The sequence below is a fragment of the Schistocerca serialis genome, chromosome 4 (assembly GCF_023864345.2).
Source record: "Schistocerca serialis cubense isolate TAMUIC-IGC-003099 chromosome 4, iqSchSeri2.2, whole genome shotgun sequence".
Lineage (NCBI taxonomy): Eukaryota > Metazoa > Arthropoda > Insecta > Orthoptera > Acrididae > Schistocerca > Schistocerca serialis.
This window is the reverse complement of record NC_064641.1, coordinates 546,137,614-546,156,207: the sequence shown is the minus strand read 5'-3', so window position 1 is coordinate 546,156,207 and position 18,594 is coordinate 546,137,614.

Below are 18,594 nucleotides of genomic sequence, written 5' to 3'. Positions count from 1 at the left end.
ATGATAGGGGTGAATGACCGTTGTCTACATGTGTACGGGCGAACACACGTGAAACTATTGTACAACTGACTGCCCAGATGAGTGGCTATCAACAGTGTCTCCTCAACGGCCGTTCAGCGAACGTTGCTGCGTATGGGCCTCCGCAGCAGGCGACCTGTTCATGGACTCATGCTCACTGCTGTCCATCGACGACGAACGCTGAAGTTTACACTCCAATATCGTGACTGGACGTCCACTGCGTGGCGGCAGGTAGTCTTTTGTGATGAATCACGTTTCGTGCTCCATCGGACAGATGACGTTTGGCGTATACGGCGTGAAACGTTTGAAAGAAAGAGCGTCCAGGCCGAAGGAGGAAGTGTTATACTCCAGGAATGTTTTCATAGCATAACCGGGGTAATGTCGTCATTCTGGATGTCACAATGGGTCAACACAAATATGCGTGCATCCTTGGAGACCATACTCAGGCTTGTAGCGCATTGTCACATTAATGCGACTGGACAGAGATAGTGGCTGTTAACCCAAACGTTCTGTTTATTCAGCACTCACACGTAATAAAGAAATGTTCGTATGAGTTTCTCGGGCCAAGCTTTCTTCATTTGGATGACTGTGTTAAATTATCAATCTGAAGTACGTGGCCATACGAACTAGTAGTCATACAATTCATTTGGATTATGAGACTTTGTCCTATTTCAAAATTTCCTTTTCGTGTTCAGTCCCATGGAATAACTGCTTATTTACCAGCGTCCACCTTTGTGTAGCAATCTCTCCGACCTCGTCCGTTCGTTGTCACACAATTTTAGTTGAAATCATCTGGTGTCACAACAAACGTGTTTTATGACTGTTACTTTGGTGTTGAAATACTGCTCATAGACGATTAATTTCTTGATATGAGCAGTAGATGTGCGTCGCTGTCAGTCGCGGACTATCGACGGTGACTTTCGGCGGGCTGTAAGCTGCAGAGCCGGTCACTTTATTTGTATACAACTCCCAGAGATGTTGCAAAGGAGACGTGACAGGAGGAGTGTCTACACACTAGCTTACCAAACGTATCCTCAACCACTATGCAATGTGAACTCACTCAGGAGCTGCAAAGTGGTGCCAGATGTCCACCAAGCACAATGATTGTGTGTGGGTTGATAAAAAAAAAAAAACGATACAATTGTCGAGAAGCAGCTCATAAGTTACACATTTCTATAGCCACTGCTGGGTGGCGCTTGTGATCTACATTTTCATCTACATGACTACTCTGCAAATCACACTTAAGTGCCTGGTAGGGAGTTCATCGAATCTTCTTTACAATAAATGTCTGTTACACTCTCGAATAGGGCCGGAGAAAACGAACACCTACATGTCTCTCTGCGAGCTCTGATTTCCCTTATTTTATTATGACGATCGATTCTCACTACGTAGATCGGCAACAACAAAATATTTTCGCATTTGGAGGAGAAAGTTTGTAATTGACGTTCCGAGAGAAGATCCTGCCGCAACAATAATCGTCCAACCACAAATCCTGTTCATGAATCTCTCTCCCACATTTTTCGATAGTAAAAAATGTGTTGTCCTTCTTTGAACTTTCTCAATGTACTCCGTTAATCCTATCTCGTAAGGAGCCCACACCGCTCAGCAGTACTCCAAAAAAAGACGGACTAGGGTAGTGTAGACAGTCTCTTTAGTAGATCTGTTGCATCTTCTAATCATCTGTCAATAAAACGCTGTCTTTACTTCGCCTACCTCATGGCGTTTTCTATGTTTCCTTTCTAGTTTAAGTTGTTCGCTATTGTAATTGCTAGGTACTTTGTTGAATTTGCGGCCTTTAGATTCGACTGACTTATCATGTAAACGAAGTCTAATAGATGCCTTTCAGTACGCATTTGGGTAACCTCACGCTTTTCTTTATTCAGGGTCAATTACCAATACAGATATCTGTTCTAAATAGTGTTGCAATTTTTTTGATGTTCTGATAACATTACTAGACCATGAACGGCAGCATCATCTGCAAACAACCTGAGACGGATGCTCCTAAATCCCTTATATAGATAAATAACCGTAGAAGAACTATAACACTACCTTGGGAAACGCCATGAAACATTTCCGTTTTTCTCTATGACTTTCCGTCAGTTGCTACGAACTGTGACCTCTCTGACAGGAAATCACGTTTCCAGTCGTATATCTGGACTATTTTAAAAAATAAAAAAAACTAGTAATTTTATTACAATCCGCTAGTGATGTACGGTGTCAGTGCCTTCTAGAAATCTAGAAATACGGAATCAATTTGAAATCTCTTGTCGATAGCACTCAGTACTTCGTGTGAGTAAAGGAATTGTTGTGTTTCACAAGAACGATGTTTTCTAAATCCGTGTACATATGTATCAATAGTGTGTTCTCATCGAGGTAATTCATAATGGTCGAATTAAGTATACGTTCCAAAACCCTGCTGCATATCGACGTTAACGATATGGGCCTGTAAATTAGTTGATTACTCCTACTACCTTTCTTGAATATCAGTGTGACCTCTGCAACTTTCCAGTGTTTGGGTACGGATCATTCTACGAGCGACCGGTTGTATATGATTGTTAAGTATGGAACTCTGAAAGGAATGTAATGGGTACAGTCTGGACTTGCTTTTATTAAGTGATGTAAGTTGCTTCACTATGAGGATACCTACTTCGAAGTTACTGATGTAGGCGGCTGTTCTAGATTCGAATTCTGCAATAACTACTTCGTCTTCTTTGCTGAAGGAATTTCGGATGTGTGTGTTTAGTTATTCTGCTGTAGCAGCACTGTAAACGACAGTATTTCCATTGCTATCGCACAGAGAGGGTCTTTAGGGTGTCTTGCCGCTAGCATTGTTATCATTGGACCAGAATTTTTTGCCAGTTTTCGAGACGAAGTTTCGTTGTGTAAGCTGTCACATGCATCTCGCATTGAAATCCGTGTTAAATTTTGAGCTTCAGTAACAGATCGCCACCTTTGTCGTTTTCTTCACACATCATGTGCTTGTGTGCCCTATTCTGGAGTAGTGCTGTGCGGTGTGGGATACGCATCAGGTGGGACTCACGGATGATATCGAAAAAGTTCAGAGAAGAGCAGCTTATTTTACATCATCGCGAAATAGGGGAGATAGGGCCACAGACATGATACGTGAATTGGAGTGGCAATCATTAAAACAAAGGTGTTTTTAGTTGCGACGGGAACTTCTCATGAAATTTCAATCACCAGTTTTCTCCTCCGATTGCGAAAACATTCTGTGGGCACCCACCTACATAGGGAGAAATGGTCATCACTATAAAATAAGAGAAATCAGGGCGCGCCGTTCGAGAATAGAACGGTAGAGAGACAGCTTGAAGGTGGGTCATTGAAACCTCTGCCAGGCACTTTCTTGTGTATAGCAGAGTAATCATGTAGATGTAGATGTGGAATAAGTGTACGGGTAATTTTGATAAGGTATTGTAGTGGCGTATGTAGCGTTCACGTTCATGAACTGTTTTGAGTGCCATAGCTTCATACTGTTGCCTGATGGTGACACCAAAGAACTATCTTTTCTTTTGTAGCAGCATTCTAAGATGATTATTGCATTACAGCAGGTCTTTCTTATCCTACAACATGTCTTTCTTATTCCTTATAACTTTTCCCGGCACATACGTGTCTGTGTTACATAACGACTAGCTTTGAATTTTATACATTGATGCTACACATTTTCAGCCCCAGATATAAATTCTTGATTCTAACTGTTCAGATATTCATCATTCTGTTTCCTTACACTTTTTGTAAACGAAAGTGTATTCTCACTTTTCTTAACGTATCTTTTAACATTTAACACACGCAGGCATTAATGTTACAAAAACCTTGGTCTCTGTTTCCTGCCTCAACGTTCAATGGTTCGAAGAGTTAAAGTCTTTTATTTATTAGAAGATTTAAGACGTTGGCTAAACAAATACCTGCTCCAAAAAATTACTGGAAGTAGTCTTCTGAAAATGCAGCTACGTCATAACAAACGTGCCCTTATTTCTGGAACTTTTGTTAACCACATGACTCTCCCACTAAGCAACTGGGAAATAGAGATTAAAAATAAGACCCGTTTTATTACTTGGATTTATTTTCTTTAATAATGCAGTTATTAACTACATGAAGAAGAAACATGTGTAGAAGCCTTCTAGTATTTCATCATTCTGCCAGAAATGTTGGACAACTACTATAAAAAACATAATTAAATTCTGGTGTTCTGAGGACGTAATCATATATTTCTTTCAGCTGTACAGAGTAATTCTCCAGAGAACAGTCTGATATGAGACTTGTTTTACACGGATAGCACCTAAAATTGATACGTTTATTCTTTTTTTGAATTAAAGTCACTGAATATTAGTAAGATTACCTTATAAATATATTTTGTTTTATTGTCGCGACAACGGCTGCTTGAACTGTAAAATAATTACTTCTGTATTTGAAGTCGGGTGATTTTAATCGCAGAAAATTTGCTCAGCCTCAGCTAGTGGAAATGCTGAACTCCTGCAACTACCATCATTCTTAGATTCTTATTATTGAAGTAAATGCGCGAGCGCGCGCGCGCGCGCGCGTGTGTGTGTGTGTGTGTGTGTGTGTGTGTGTGTGTGTGTATCGAAGAACTGAGCTGAAGCAGAATGGGAGAGCGCGTCCCGTTCCTAAAGATTATAGTATGACATTCACAGAGAGCAAGCCTAGTTGAGACTTTACAAGATCCACACATAACTACTGAGAAAAAGAGCTGACAAATTTCCTATTGAGGTACGTCAGTGTGGTTCATGGAATAGCTCTAAAGTACGCAATATGATTGCACTGGTTTCTCATGGGTAGATGTACTCACGTTGAACTATAGCTAGTTCATGCCACTGCTGACAGGGCATTGTTTTGGAGTGCTGTCGGTGTCGTACTTACTATGAGAGATGGGTTCTTAGCCGATTTTTTCTGTTTTCTGTGTACATTGCTTAATAGACCAGATTTGTAAAAGGCTGTTACTCGTTACGTTCTGTTGATTTGACCAGTCCATCAAATGTCTCCATTGGAGATTCGACTCAAAGGAAGCGAACATCGGGCTCGAAAGTCTGATCTCCCTCCTCTCTCTCTCTCTCTCTCTCTCTCTCTCTCTCTCGTTTCTTCGCATTTGGTGATAAACTAGTTTTTATGGATAGCCTGTGGGAGACCGTAAGAATCGACAGAACTATCCTGTCCACACATTCATGAAAGGAAAGTCGCAGACGATAGCTACACAGCACAAGAAACTATTCAGATATATGAAAAATGCACCACTCCGCATATATGAATGTAAAGGGCTCGCACGGGCGCTGAAAAGTTTCCAGACGGAAGAACGCGTTTTATTATGAGAAACCCGTAACCGCATGGGGCTATCGTTCCTGTTTCTTTACAAAAGATTTCCAGATACTGCAAAGCAATTTAACCAGCAGGACACCCCAGATGTAGCTCTGCTGCACGCAAATACGCTACTCCAGCCGAAAATACCAGGCAGCTGCACGTTTTCCCGTTGGCTACATGTGGCAGGTTTGCCTCATACTACTCCTACCGCATATTTTGCTTCCCTGGCTGACTGTATTTCCAAAAAAAAAAAAAAAGAAATAGAAGATACGTCTGTTACACGAAACGATTACATATTTACATATTACCAACGAATTTCAGTCCTGCATATCGCACGTGTATGACGCTTCCGCAACCAAGGAGACTATTTATTCCATAGATATCAGTTTATTGCAAATTCTTTGTAACATTTTGTTAACTCCGTTTCCATAGTGGTGTTGAGCGAAAAGAAACAGCTCTATCAGGCAGCACAATAACCACTGACGACTGAAACAAAACAATAATTAGATCACGGGGCATATGGCCACCGAATGGCTTTCAGAATTTGTTTCCGCCTTTCCATTTGTTACTGTTAGAGACGTTAAGAAGATATTGAGCGTTTATTATTAGACAGAAGTACTAGCTTTCACTTTGCCCTTTAGGTAGAGTTATTGGAAAGGTAAGAGGATGTCGTTCTTTATTAGGCGTTAGCATCAGAACGATGAGTTTTGGCGAACTCATAGGGCCAATGTATGAGGTGTACAGCATACTACATAGCCCAGTAAAATAATAGAGCGATTTTCTACAGGAAAACCATAACAATAAGTGTCTGTAAGTGGAGAAACATATTTTAGAAGTGAATCAGTAAACTACTTTTTGCTCTGCCTAGCATGCTTCACAGGAACTGAATTGCTGGGTGATACGCCACCCACATTGCATATGAAAGCCTCAGGGAGTTAACAGCTGCTTACAACGTACCACAGTGGTGTAGGGGAAGTCGAGAGAAGATTTAACACAAGGAGCAGAGGGAGGAGAAAGAAACAGAGAGGGAAAGGGATGAGTGCTATCAGCTGCATCAGGAATTCGCACTGCGTTGCCGGCGACGAGTGAAAACGTGTGCCGTGCCGCGATTCGAAACCGAGATCGCCTGCTCACTAGGCAGGTGTGTTCAGCACTGTGCGACACGGGACACAGTGTTTATCGCGTGTCTGCAGCTCGTGGTCGTGTGGTAGCGTTCTCGCTTCCCACGCCTGGGTTCCCGGGTTCGATTCCCGGCGGGGTCAGGGATTTTCTCTGCCTCGTGATGACTGGGTGTTGTGTGCTGTCCTTAGGTTAGTTAGGTTTACGTAGTTCTAAGTTCTAGGGGACTGATGACCATAGATGTTAAGTCCCATAGTGCTCAGAGCCATTAGCGTTTATCGCAGCTGCGCGGAGTATCTCGGTACGCCTCATTTTTGCCAAACCACACTCCCACCGAGCGTCACCTATCCGCAGTCCGTGTCGATTTCCATCATGATAGCTACTCTGAGATTCCCTCGGGAGGTCGCACGTATTTACCGTACCTACACTGAAGAAGGTACATCCATCACCCATCTGGGCGAATCAGATATATGAATCTATGGCGTCTGTTCTTTCTGACATGTCCGAAAGCAGAGACGCTATGCGTTCATATAATTCGATACAGCACACTTGCAATTTATCAAGCCAGAGACAACGTCAAACCGTCATACAAAAGCCATCCGCACCGTATGCGCGTCACACGAATTTTCCGAAGCACCCTCGCCCACACACGCCACTGGCTAAGTCCCACACTTAAAAATTGTAAAATTTATTTTCCTGTAAATATTACATCACGGTTTTATGAATGTTAACTGCGAAAAATTAGTAATTAATCGTTCTGTTCGTCTGGCTAGTGTAGAACGAGGTAACTAATTGCGCACGTTAAATTTATATCAAACGTGGAACAAGATTAGCTTCTGCTTAGCTTGCTCAAACCGCTTTCTCTTGCACTGCCCTCATAGGACAGGTTAACTTACTAATTTTAACGAAAGTCGGTGGCATAAGAGGGCAAGAAAGTATCGCAAATCTCGCCTGGCCATCTGGCGCTCTAGGTTAAGTGGCTTACGTAGGCCAATTTGAGGTTATTTTCCGGCTTGGTAGACTATAGGTGTCTTAAGGATTCTACCTAGAGCGTGCATGAAGACTCTAGAAGTAACTTACGAGGAAGGGATTGTAATTAAGCCATACAGGTTCCATTTTGGCCTTCGGCCAGCTGTCGGCTGCTGCTCGCGTGCGGTAAATTCCTGGAGCAGGTAATTCGTCCCATCGGTCGTTGGGGACGGTGATAGATAGATGCACAACATTATTAAAGGACCACTTTTCGAAATCCCGTAGTCGTCTCCCATTGCAACATAGAAGTTTGTAATTTGTCTCAAAGGAGCCTACAGCTTTCCACTGCAGTGGTGCCAAAGTGTGGAGCCCTGCGACGTGACCCTCGGGCGTGACGACGAATAAAACAGAGAGGTGAGGACAAAGGCGAATAAAAGGCCAGATCTCAGAGGATCAAGTGACGTGTAAGGTGCACATTGTCACCAAATTTCACAAAAAATCTGTCCAACGTCATCGTGGACGTATCACGCAATGGTAAAGTGGTCACATCCCCTCTTACTCACATTTCGCTCCTTTTTGACATCTTTGCGATGCAAGTCAGGACCACGACTTCCAGTGTTGAAATCATGTTGTTTTGTTATGAGTACCGAGGAAAAGATTTCTGACACATCGCCACTCAGAATCGATACGAAGAGGCCTGAGGGATTGCCATAAAAGGCGTCAATGAACCAGCGCTTCCATTGTCGCGTTGGTCCCCACATCCTCGGACGTTTCAACCCTTCTCTGAGGATTTTGTGGGTCTACATTCGCACTGAGCATGATCGACCCATTTAGAGTGCAGCGTGTCCTCAATTTTTTTCTGCACATGGTAAAACCATTCGTGAGCATGAAGAACCATTCGACGAAATTAGAGCGTGATCCGAAGCAGTAAATGGTGCTTCTGCATTTTCAGTCTTGCTGTTTCACACGCTCCTGTTACGTGCTCGTGATTTTGGTGATGGAGGATGGAGGGGGGGGGGGGGATGGGGGACATGTCGCCACCTTTACTGAGAATTTTAAAACTAAACCTTTTTGTAGAACCCATATGAAATGGCTCTAGGTGCTTGCAGTTATGCAACCTCTTGAAACTTCTCCGATTCAAGATGCCAATCTGCAGACGGCTGGGAAAAACTTCGAAGGTTGTCTCTGTAAAGGCATAATTCTCATAATTCTTAGAGGGACCCTTGGCCGTTTTATTCACACATGTATCAATGTTATTCCCCCTCCCCGTCAACATGCCATAGGTTGGCGTGGAATGATTTTGAACGGTCATGACTGGTTTAACCCCGTACAGAACAAAAATTGCGGTCGCGCTGCACTGCAGAGGGGTGCGACCACATTCAGTGGGGATGCAATCCGACAACATCCTCAGAGAAAGGTTGAAACGTCGTGGATGTGGGAACCAACGCCCCAATGAAAATTGTGATTTCAAACTTTCGCTTCGGAATCAGAGACAAATACACGGTTTCAAAAATAAGTGATCCTTTAATTGTGTTGCACAGTGAACATTCGATTGTTGATCGTACCATCTTCGCAGTATTTGTCGAAACGATGCGTTACGCGTGGTTTGTTGCCAAAATGTGCAATGAAAGAAAACCTTTTAATGAACGTTAATGAAGTTTGTTTTCCTACAGAACCTATGAAAGACCACGTAATTGTAAAAGTGAAGCGTTTATAATGTTTGCAAAATGCCGAGATAGCTACTCTCTCCTGTCAATTATAAATGCTAAATGTACCTCATTTTTACATACGTAGTTCTCGTGTGTGCCTTACAATCGCTTCTTGGATATTTATTTGACGATCCCAAAGTTTTCTTTGCCTTCATTCTTAATGCTTTTTGTGAAAATATTAATAACACAACTTAGGGAGCATTATTTCAGTTTATACTCAGTGTAAGTGACTTTAAAATATGAAACAAAAGTTCCAGCATACGGACTCGTCGACCCCGAGACACTCCCATTACCGTTCCATATTCTTACCGATGCTATGAGACTAGTATCCCCACACATAGCGCCTGGAAACTACGCTGAAATAAAAGTTTCATGCCGGGCCAGACTCCTCCAAGATGTGTTTTTTTTCTTTTCTTTTTTTAAAAAATAAACGCTTGGCCATCTGGAGCTCCTGCCACTTTTATTTCTGTCCGAGTTCCTGCATTTACCACATATCTGGACTAAATCGGTGATGACGAACAGGCGTGGCCCCTTGTAAGAGGAATTCTTGTAAATAACTAGTAAGACTGAAGCCACATTGAAGAAACCAGTCTGTTCATCCATTGTGGGGATACTAGTCTCATAGCGTAGCGAGTCTGTCTCTGTGTATACAAAAAGTCTACAGAGAGGTACTCGTTAAAAGTTAAAATTTTTGTTGCTCTGTAGGGTGAACGCAATTCGCTGATGGAAAGGTCAGTCCATATGTATCCAGACACCGGTTTTGAACCATGGTACAGAGTAGAAACAGAACTTTCAAGCATGACCATCACACCACTATTCCACGCTAAATTGTAGAACCATTTTCCTGGGTTATCTATGTTACGTAGCATCTAACTGCTGTCGGACTAGAAATCGAGTACAAATGGTACAGTTCATAGCCTTTTCGAATACACATTGAAATGATAGGGATCTATGATCTGGAAATGGTTAGGTGGTGAGGATAAAGAAAATAATTTTTAAGTGATTCATTTACCAACAACACATGCAAAATCTAAAATTACAAAGGCAATCAATACTTACTCGCCACGGACACCAACTTAAAGATAATAAATACAAATAATTAAGTACATAAGTTATCAACATTGTAAAAACCTCTGTAGTACAATCTAAAACAGACATATTCCTTGAAGTTTATAATTACTAGAAAATCGTCCCAGACGTACTAACTGAATTATACAACAGCTTTAAAATATGAATACAGCGTCAGAAGACTCACTCTAAAAGAATATGTGACTTCTAAAGTAATAAAAAGACCACTGACAGATTATCAGGCTTGTCCTATTACTTACGGGAGCAACCAAATTCAAGGTAACTAAAGGGACTGATGCGTATGAATCAGACGAAACACAGTATCCATCTCGATTTCGGTCGACGCCCTAGACACTTGTTCATTTCAGTGCAGATTCTAAGACATAAACACAGAAAAATACATCATATTTACATTTCACAAACAGGAAATATTACAGTTGCACCAAATATTACAAAGGAAATGAGGGTAGGCAGTTGAGCCCGCTGGATTCACAAGTACTTGTGGTTAATGGAGCAGAATTAACATAAAGATATAAATTAAAACAGAGGCGTGGACCTTTCTAACCTTAAGTAGCAATGAAAAACATTTAGAAAAACTTAAACCCGAAAAGTGCCCTGGCCTATAATGCAGGGGAAGTTTAAAGTTAACAGCAGCAGAAAAAATTTAAAAACCTACAGCTAGGGAACAGAGGCATCCGTAGTGGAAGTAAATATCACAGATTTTGCAAACACAACACGATAGAATGCAAGCTCTCTTACATTCGAGCAGTTGCCTAACTCAGGTCCGTCCTTACTACGGCGATGCTGATGCATGTTAAGGGCGTCGAGAAAACAGTGCAAGCCAAATCCGCAGACTGCAAGAACATCAAAATAAATTCAATAGTGAAGCACAGCGGTCTTCAGGGATCGCAGCGAAAATTTAACTGTATAGTACTCACGTCTTTCTTACATCTAGGCCAGGAGAATAATGGACGGCGCCTGTGACCCGTCTACCAGCCAAAGTAGCTGGCGACAGTGCTAGTAAGACTCCGAAGTATGGCTTGGCGCCACACAGACTGAAGAAAGCGCCTACACTCCTGTAGACGAAGGCACGCTGTCCAAAATAAAGACGACCCAAGAAAATTTGTCGATCTGAAGTTCACGGCTGACAAGCCCTGGCCACGATCCAGGAAAGCTCCTTCCGGATTCCTCAGCTCCCAGCAGACAGCCTTAATGTGAGTTTCGCGCTATCTTAAATTCCGCTCGAGGCGCCGCGAAGTCGTCACCTCATAGACGGCAGAGAAATCGTAGTTAAGCAAAAGAAGCCCAAAGGGGTTCTGCAAGCATAGGTGTCGATAAGAGCGCACTCACATTTCACTCCTATGATCCACTGTAAAATTATGAGAAATTTTTTTTCTTTTTCCTATCATTCAGTCGTCAAAGTGCGAACCACGACATGCATTCGAAGCTTGTTAGAGCTTGCTAATAATTGCTTTCCTTGGTTCTAACCTTCGGAAGGTGTTTTCCTTTACGCTACATCTGCTGTGTGAATCTAATTTTGAATTGTGTAGGGAGTTCGGGTACATTCTGATGGAGAACAGTGGATCAGGATGAGTTATCTGGAATCCAGAAACATTTTTCAATATGTTACACTTCTTAGTTATTTGTTGCGTAAGAATCTATGAGCTTTGTAGACTATATGACATTGGACGTAGCAGCAGACTTTCGGAATAATATCATCGTCAATTTCGAGGACAGCAAGATCAGATGAGGATGAAATCTGTCGCACAATTAGCTTAATAGCTCATACACCCAAGCAACTGACAAGGATAATATCCAGAAGAATGGAAAAGAAACCTAAGGATCAGATAGATGACAAATAGCTTGTCTTAAGGAAACGTAAAGCAACCAGAGCGGCAGTCCTGATGTGACGCTTGATAATGAAGCAAGACTGAAAAGAATCAAGACAAGTTAATAGGAATCTCCGACATAAAAAAAGCGTGGGACAACGTAAAATGATGCAAGATGCTCGAAATACTAAGAATAATAGGAGTAAGGTGTAGGAAAAGACAGGTAATGTATAAAATGTACAAGAACCTAGAGGGAACAAGGAGACTGGAAGACCAAGAACAAAGTGCTCTGATACAAACGCTGCAAGACAGGGACGCAGTTCAATCTGTACATCGAAGAAGAAATGAAGGAAGGAAAAGAACAGTTCAAGCGTGCGATTAAAATTCAGGATCAAGGGATATCAGTGTTACGATTCCCCGATGACTTTGCTGTCCTCAGTGACTGTGATAAATAATTGCAGGATCTGCTGAATGGAATGATCAGTCTAATGAGCAAACAGGGTTGAGAACAAACCCGAAAAACACAAAAATAGTGAGAAGTAGCAGAAATGAGTACAACGAGAAAGTTAGTATCAAAATAATTGATCACAAAGTAGAACATTCTATTAGCCATCTCTGCACGAAGACTGCTCGTCTTGCAACAAAGTTACTTCTTTACTATCGTTGTAGCTGGTGTGTTCTGATATGCCAGTTTCTTCAACTTTTTCAAACTATGCGTTTCGTGAGTTCCAATTCAAATATCTAAGGGGTAAGGATACTCTACATATACGACTCAAAAGCCACCACTGAAGAAGTTGCGCCTTTTGGGATTCTTAAGTGCATGTAGGATTCAAGCACAAGCTGCTGAGAAAATGACGATTATGACGTTAGAGATGCCGGCAATGTTGTAGGCCCTTAACTACAACCATATGGTATCGGAGGAAAACATTATCACCCTCTCCTTAAATATTGTAGTTTCATCGATGGCATAGCATCACTCGATAACCGCTGAAACAATATCATACGTAAACTAACTGGAAAGGAATGGCAGTTGGGTTTTAAAGTGCACAACAATTTACAGGGCAATGAGATGAATGACACACTTGCTAAGAAAGCACTGACCTCAGGTAAGGAGTACTACGCAACCCGTTCTAGCTGAGAATCTGTTACAAATTTACAAGAAGAGAATTCGGAATGTTGGAGACGGAAAATGGCAAGCTTCCGACAATTAGAGGAAAATACTATGCGCAAATAACACAAGTCTTACCAACCACGTCTTGGTCCCATGGAATAACGCTGTAACGGAAATTTGCCAATAACACATCGCGGCTGAAATTCGAACACTGTCGACTAGCACAGCAACTACACAGCATTAGCATTGTAACATCTTCACTTAGTGCTTGCGGCAAAATGGAAGACATAAATTATGGATGCATCAATCGGAGGGACTTCACATTTAAGTTGTCAACGAATGTTGTGGATGAGAAAAACCAGCTGGCTTCCATCTGTGCCAACATAATTGGCATTCATTGACTTATACAGGGTGTTACAAAAAGGTACGGCCAAACGTTCAAGAGACATACATCACATACAAATAAAGAAAAGATGTTATGTGGACATGTGTCCGGAAACGCTTAATTTCCATGTTAGAGCTCATTTTAGTTTCGTCGGTATGTACTGTACTTCCTTGTTTCACCGCCAGTTGGCCCAATTGAAGGGAGGTAATGTTGACTTCGGTGCTTGTGTTGACAGTACTAGCATCAAGCACATCAGTACGTAGCATCAACAGGTTAGTGTTCATCACGAAGGTGGTTTTGCAGTCAGAGCAATGTTTACAAATGCGGAGTTGGCAGATGCCCATTTGATGTGTGGATTAGCACGGTGCAATAGCCGTGGCGCGGTACGTTTGTATCGAGACAGATTTCCAGAACGAAGGGGTCCCGACAGGAAGACGTTCGAAATAATTGATCGGCGTCTTAGGGAGCACGGGACATTCCAGCCTATGACTCGCGACTGGGGAAGACCTAGAAACGACGAGGACACCTGCAACGGACGAGGCAATTCTTCGTGCAGTTGATGATAACCTTAATGTCCGCGTCAGAGAAGTTGCTGCTGTACAAGGTAAAGTTGACCACGTCACTGTATGGAGAGTGCTACGGGAGAACCAGTTGTTTCCGTACCATGTACAGCGTGTGCAGGCACTATCAGCAGTTGATTGGCCTCCACGAGTACACCTCTGCGAATGGTTCATCCAACAATGTGTCAATCTTCATTTTAGTGCAAATGTTCTCTTTACGGATGAGGCTTCATTCCAACGTGATCAAATTGTAAAGTTTCACAATCAACTAGTGTGGGCTGACGATAATCCGTACGCAATTGTCCAATCACGTCATCAACACAGATTTTCTGTGAACGTTTGGGCAGGCATTGTTGGTGAAGTCTTGATTGGGCCCCATGATCTTCCACCTCAATGGAACACGTTATCATGATATCTTACGGGATACTCAACCTGTGCTGCTATAACATGTGCCTTTACAAGTACGACGCAACATGTGGTTCATGCACGATGGAGCTCCTGCACATTTCAGTCGAAGTGTTCGTACTCTTCTCAACAACAGATTCGGTGACCGATGGATTGGTAGAGGCGGACCAAATCCATAGCCTCCACGCTCTCCTGACCTCGACCCTGTTGACTTTCATTTATGGGGGCATTTGAAAGCTCTTGTCTACGCAACCCCGGTACCAAATGTAGAGACTCTTCGTGCTCGTATTGCGGACGGCTGTGATACAATACGCCATTCTCCAGGGCTGCATCAGCGCATCAGGGATTCCATGGGACGGAGGGTGGATGCATGTACACTCGCTAACGGAGGACATTTTGAACATTTCCTGTAACAAAGTGTTTGAAGTCACGCCGGTACGTTCTGTTGCTGTGTGTTTCCATTCCATGAGTAATGTGATTTGAAGAGAAGTAATGAAATGAGCTCTAACATGGAAAGTAAGCGTTTCCGGACACATGTCCACATAACATACACTCCTGGAAATGGAAAAAAGAACACATTGACACCGGTGTGTCAGACCCACCATACTTGCTCCGGACACTGCGAGAGGGCTGTACAAGCAATGATCACACGCACGGCACAGCGGACACACCAGGAACCGCGGTGTTGGCCGTCGAATGGCGCTAGCTGCGCAGCATTTGTGCACCGCCGCCGTCAGTGTCAGCCAGTTTGCCGTGGCATACGGAGCTCCATCGCAGTCTTTAACACTGGTAGCATGCCGCGACAGCGTGGACGTGACCCGTATGTGCAGTTGACGGACTTTGAGCGAGGGCGTATAGTGGGCATGCGGCAGGCCGGGTGGACGTACCGCCGAATTGCTCAACACGTGGGGCGTGAGGTCTCCACAGTACATCGATGTTGTCGCCAGTGGTCGGCGGAAGGTGCACGTGCCCGTCGACCTGGGACCGGACCGCAGCGACGCACGGATGCACGCCAAGACCGTAGGATCCTACGCAGTGCCGTAGGGGACCGCACCGCCACTTCCCACCAAATTAGGGACACTGTTGCTCCTGGGGTATCGGCGAGGACCATTCGCAACCGTCTCCATGAAGCTGGGCTACGGTCCCGCACACCGTTAGGCCGTCTTCCGCTCACGCCCCAACATCGTGCAGCCCGCCTTCCAGTGGTGTCGCGACAGGCGTGAATGGAGGGACGAATGGAGACGTGTCGTCTTCAGCGATGAGAGTCGCTTCTGCCTTGGTGCCAATGATGGTCGTATGCGTGTTTGGCGCCGTGCAGGTGAGCGCCACAATCAGAGCTGCATACGACCGAGGCACACAGGGCCAACACCCGGCATCATGGTGTGGGGAGCGATCTCCTACACTGGCCGTACACCACTGGTGGTCGTCGAGGGGACACTGAATAATGCACGGTACATCCAAACCGTCATCGAACCCATCGTTCTACCATTCCTAGACCGGCAAGGGAACTTGCTGTTCCAACAGGACAATGCACGTCCGCATGTATCCCGTGCCACCCAACGTGCTCTAGAAGGTGTAAGTCAACTACGCTGGCCACCAAGATCTCCGGATCTGTCCCCCATTGAGCATGTTTGGGACTGGATGAAGCGTCGTCTCACGCGGTCTGCACGTCCAGCACGAACGCTGGTCCAACTGAGGCGCCAGGTGGAAATGGCATGGCAAGCCGTTCCACAGGACTACATCCAGCATCTCTAGATCGTCTCCATGGGAGAATAGCAGCCTGCATTGCTGCGAAAGGTGGATATACACTGTACTAGTGCCGACATTGTGCATGCTCTGTTGCCTGTGTCTATGTGCCTGTGGTTCTGTCAGTGTGATCATGTGATGTATCTGACCCCAGGAATGTGTCAATAAAGTTTCCCCTTCCTGGGACAATGAATTCACGGTGTTCTTATTTCAATTTCCAGGAGTGTATTTTCTTTCTTTGTGTGTGAGGAATGTTTCCTGAAAGTTTGTCCGTACCTCTTTGTAACACCCTGTATATAAAGAACTGTACTCCTGACCCACGGAAGCGGAAAGAGAGGTATAAACTGACACACGTAAAACAAATAACTTTGTGCAATCTCAATATGTATTTCCAAATAGTTTTGATTTTTTTACGTCATCATCTTTAGTGTTTGTTTTATCAATTAGTTTTTCTTACCTATGACATTTCTACGTAATTATGATTTGCTTGCGTGGATGGCTGTGAGGGGAATAGTCAAAGAGCAATAAAGAGCTTCAGGCACATCAAGCACGGAGGGATGCACGTCGCCCTAAATAATGTTAACGTCTTCTACCTCTGTCATGGCGCCTTCAATTACTATGACTCGGTCCACGCAAGCTCAAGCATAAAGCTACACCACGGTTTGCGTCCTTAGTGCAGTTCGTGTTTGGAGCCGGCATTCGCCTGGATGACGGCACGTCTGAACACGTTCGTCGACCTAGTGTAACAAGACAGTAATTCATGCGAACTGGCGACATGTTTCCAGTGACCCACGGTCCAGTCTCGATGCACCCGCGCCCAAGGCAGTCTAAATGACCGACGTCTTTGGATCAGCATGGGAGCACTTAAGGGTCGTTTGCTGTGGAGTCTCATGTTTAAAAATGTGTTTCGAAGAGTGTGCTCCAAAACATTTGCACCCTCACCAGCACTGTACGCCCTAGTCAGATCTACCATAGATCGCTGTCTGTCTTGCTTTACAGAGCGGGCATACAACTGAACTACACACCGTGATGAGGAATGTACGGCCAAGGCCTAGTCGCCTACTCGTGGTTTCACCATCCTCCAAGTACTCTCCATAGATGTCCGCTGCAGCACCACGCGCACAGCCGACCAGCTCCGTTGTCAAGTATCCCCACATGTCTGTCCTTTGTCAAAGTCGCTTATGTCAGTGAATTTCCACATTTCCGACGTATCGTCTCTAGAGTAACTCCCCCATTTCAGTCCTGTTGTGCTCTTATACCTTCCTTACCTCGTCACGTGCCCACAACGCCTTCGCGCGCCATTTAGTCTTGCGGTTGGCAGCGTTCGTAATTTTTTGTCCCATCAGAGAGTAAGGTAGTAAGTTGATAGAGAACCTGATTATGTACAAGTGATAAATTTCAAGAATAAGAAGTCTTTCTTACTTGTCAGAGGGAATATGATAGATGCTGGTCCGACCAGTGGCGCAGGAATTCTTGTGGTGGATGGAACGCGCTGCGAAGCAGCCGGTGCTAAGTTGGCGCCCGGCGAGCAGACGTCGGGTATTTGCTCTACCGCTTACAGCCGGCGGGCGCACTTTTATTTTTAACCCGGTCGATGTGCGGTGGCCGCTTTGTTTACACGGCTGCTCACGCGCCTCGCCTCCCTCCAGCCCATACCAGGCAGGCCAGCGTAGGCCCCGCCCACCGCTCCTCCAGAAGCTGTCGCCGCTGCGCAGTTGGCAACAATGCGTGGTGCGACGCCATTATTCTCCTCCCTACCTGTGGGCTGTGGGACGAGTCTTCGTCGCAAAGAGCCCGCGCTGAGGTTGGGAAAGAAATGGGATCGGACGGTGGGGATGGGTTGAGGCGGCGAGGTGGTTCGAGGCGCCCTCCTCACTGCCGCGCCCTTGCGATGTTGCGGTAATTTATCGAGCGAGCTGGACGTCCAACTGGTCACCGCACGGTACAGGTGCTTCGCTGAAAAAACGTGACAAAAATAACTTGTGACTAGGGAAGGCGACGACGCAGGTGTAGAAGCTGTATTCTGTTTTGTTGTTTACCAACATTTTCTTTCAGAGTGCGCAGGAAAGTATTGACGACTACTCTCTTATCCGTCGCTCTTCCTTCGAAGCTAATAGTAGAAATAAAAGAACCATTTAATTTATGTTCTAAACTGTGATTTGAATCCGTTCTTCAGAAAGAAGTTCTGCCAGTATCATTCTCGATTATGCTCTGAGAGGTTTAAAGCGTAGCTAACCTAATTCGGAAATACAAACGTCATGAGCTATACGTTCAAAATTATCTGCAACTTTACTAGTGGACATTAATAGTCTGTGTCCACACTTCGTCATATATGACGGCTTGAGTA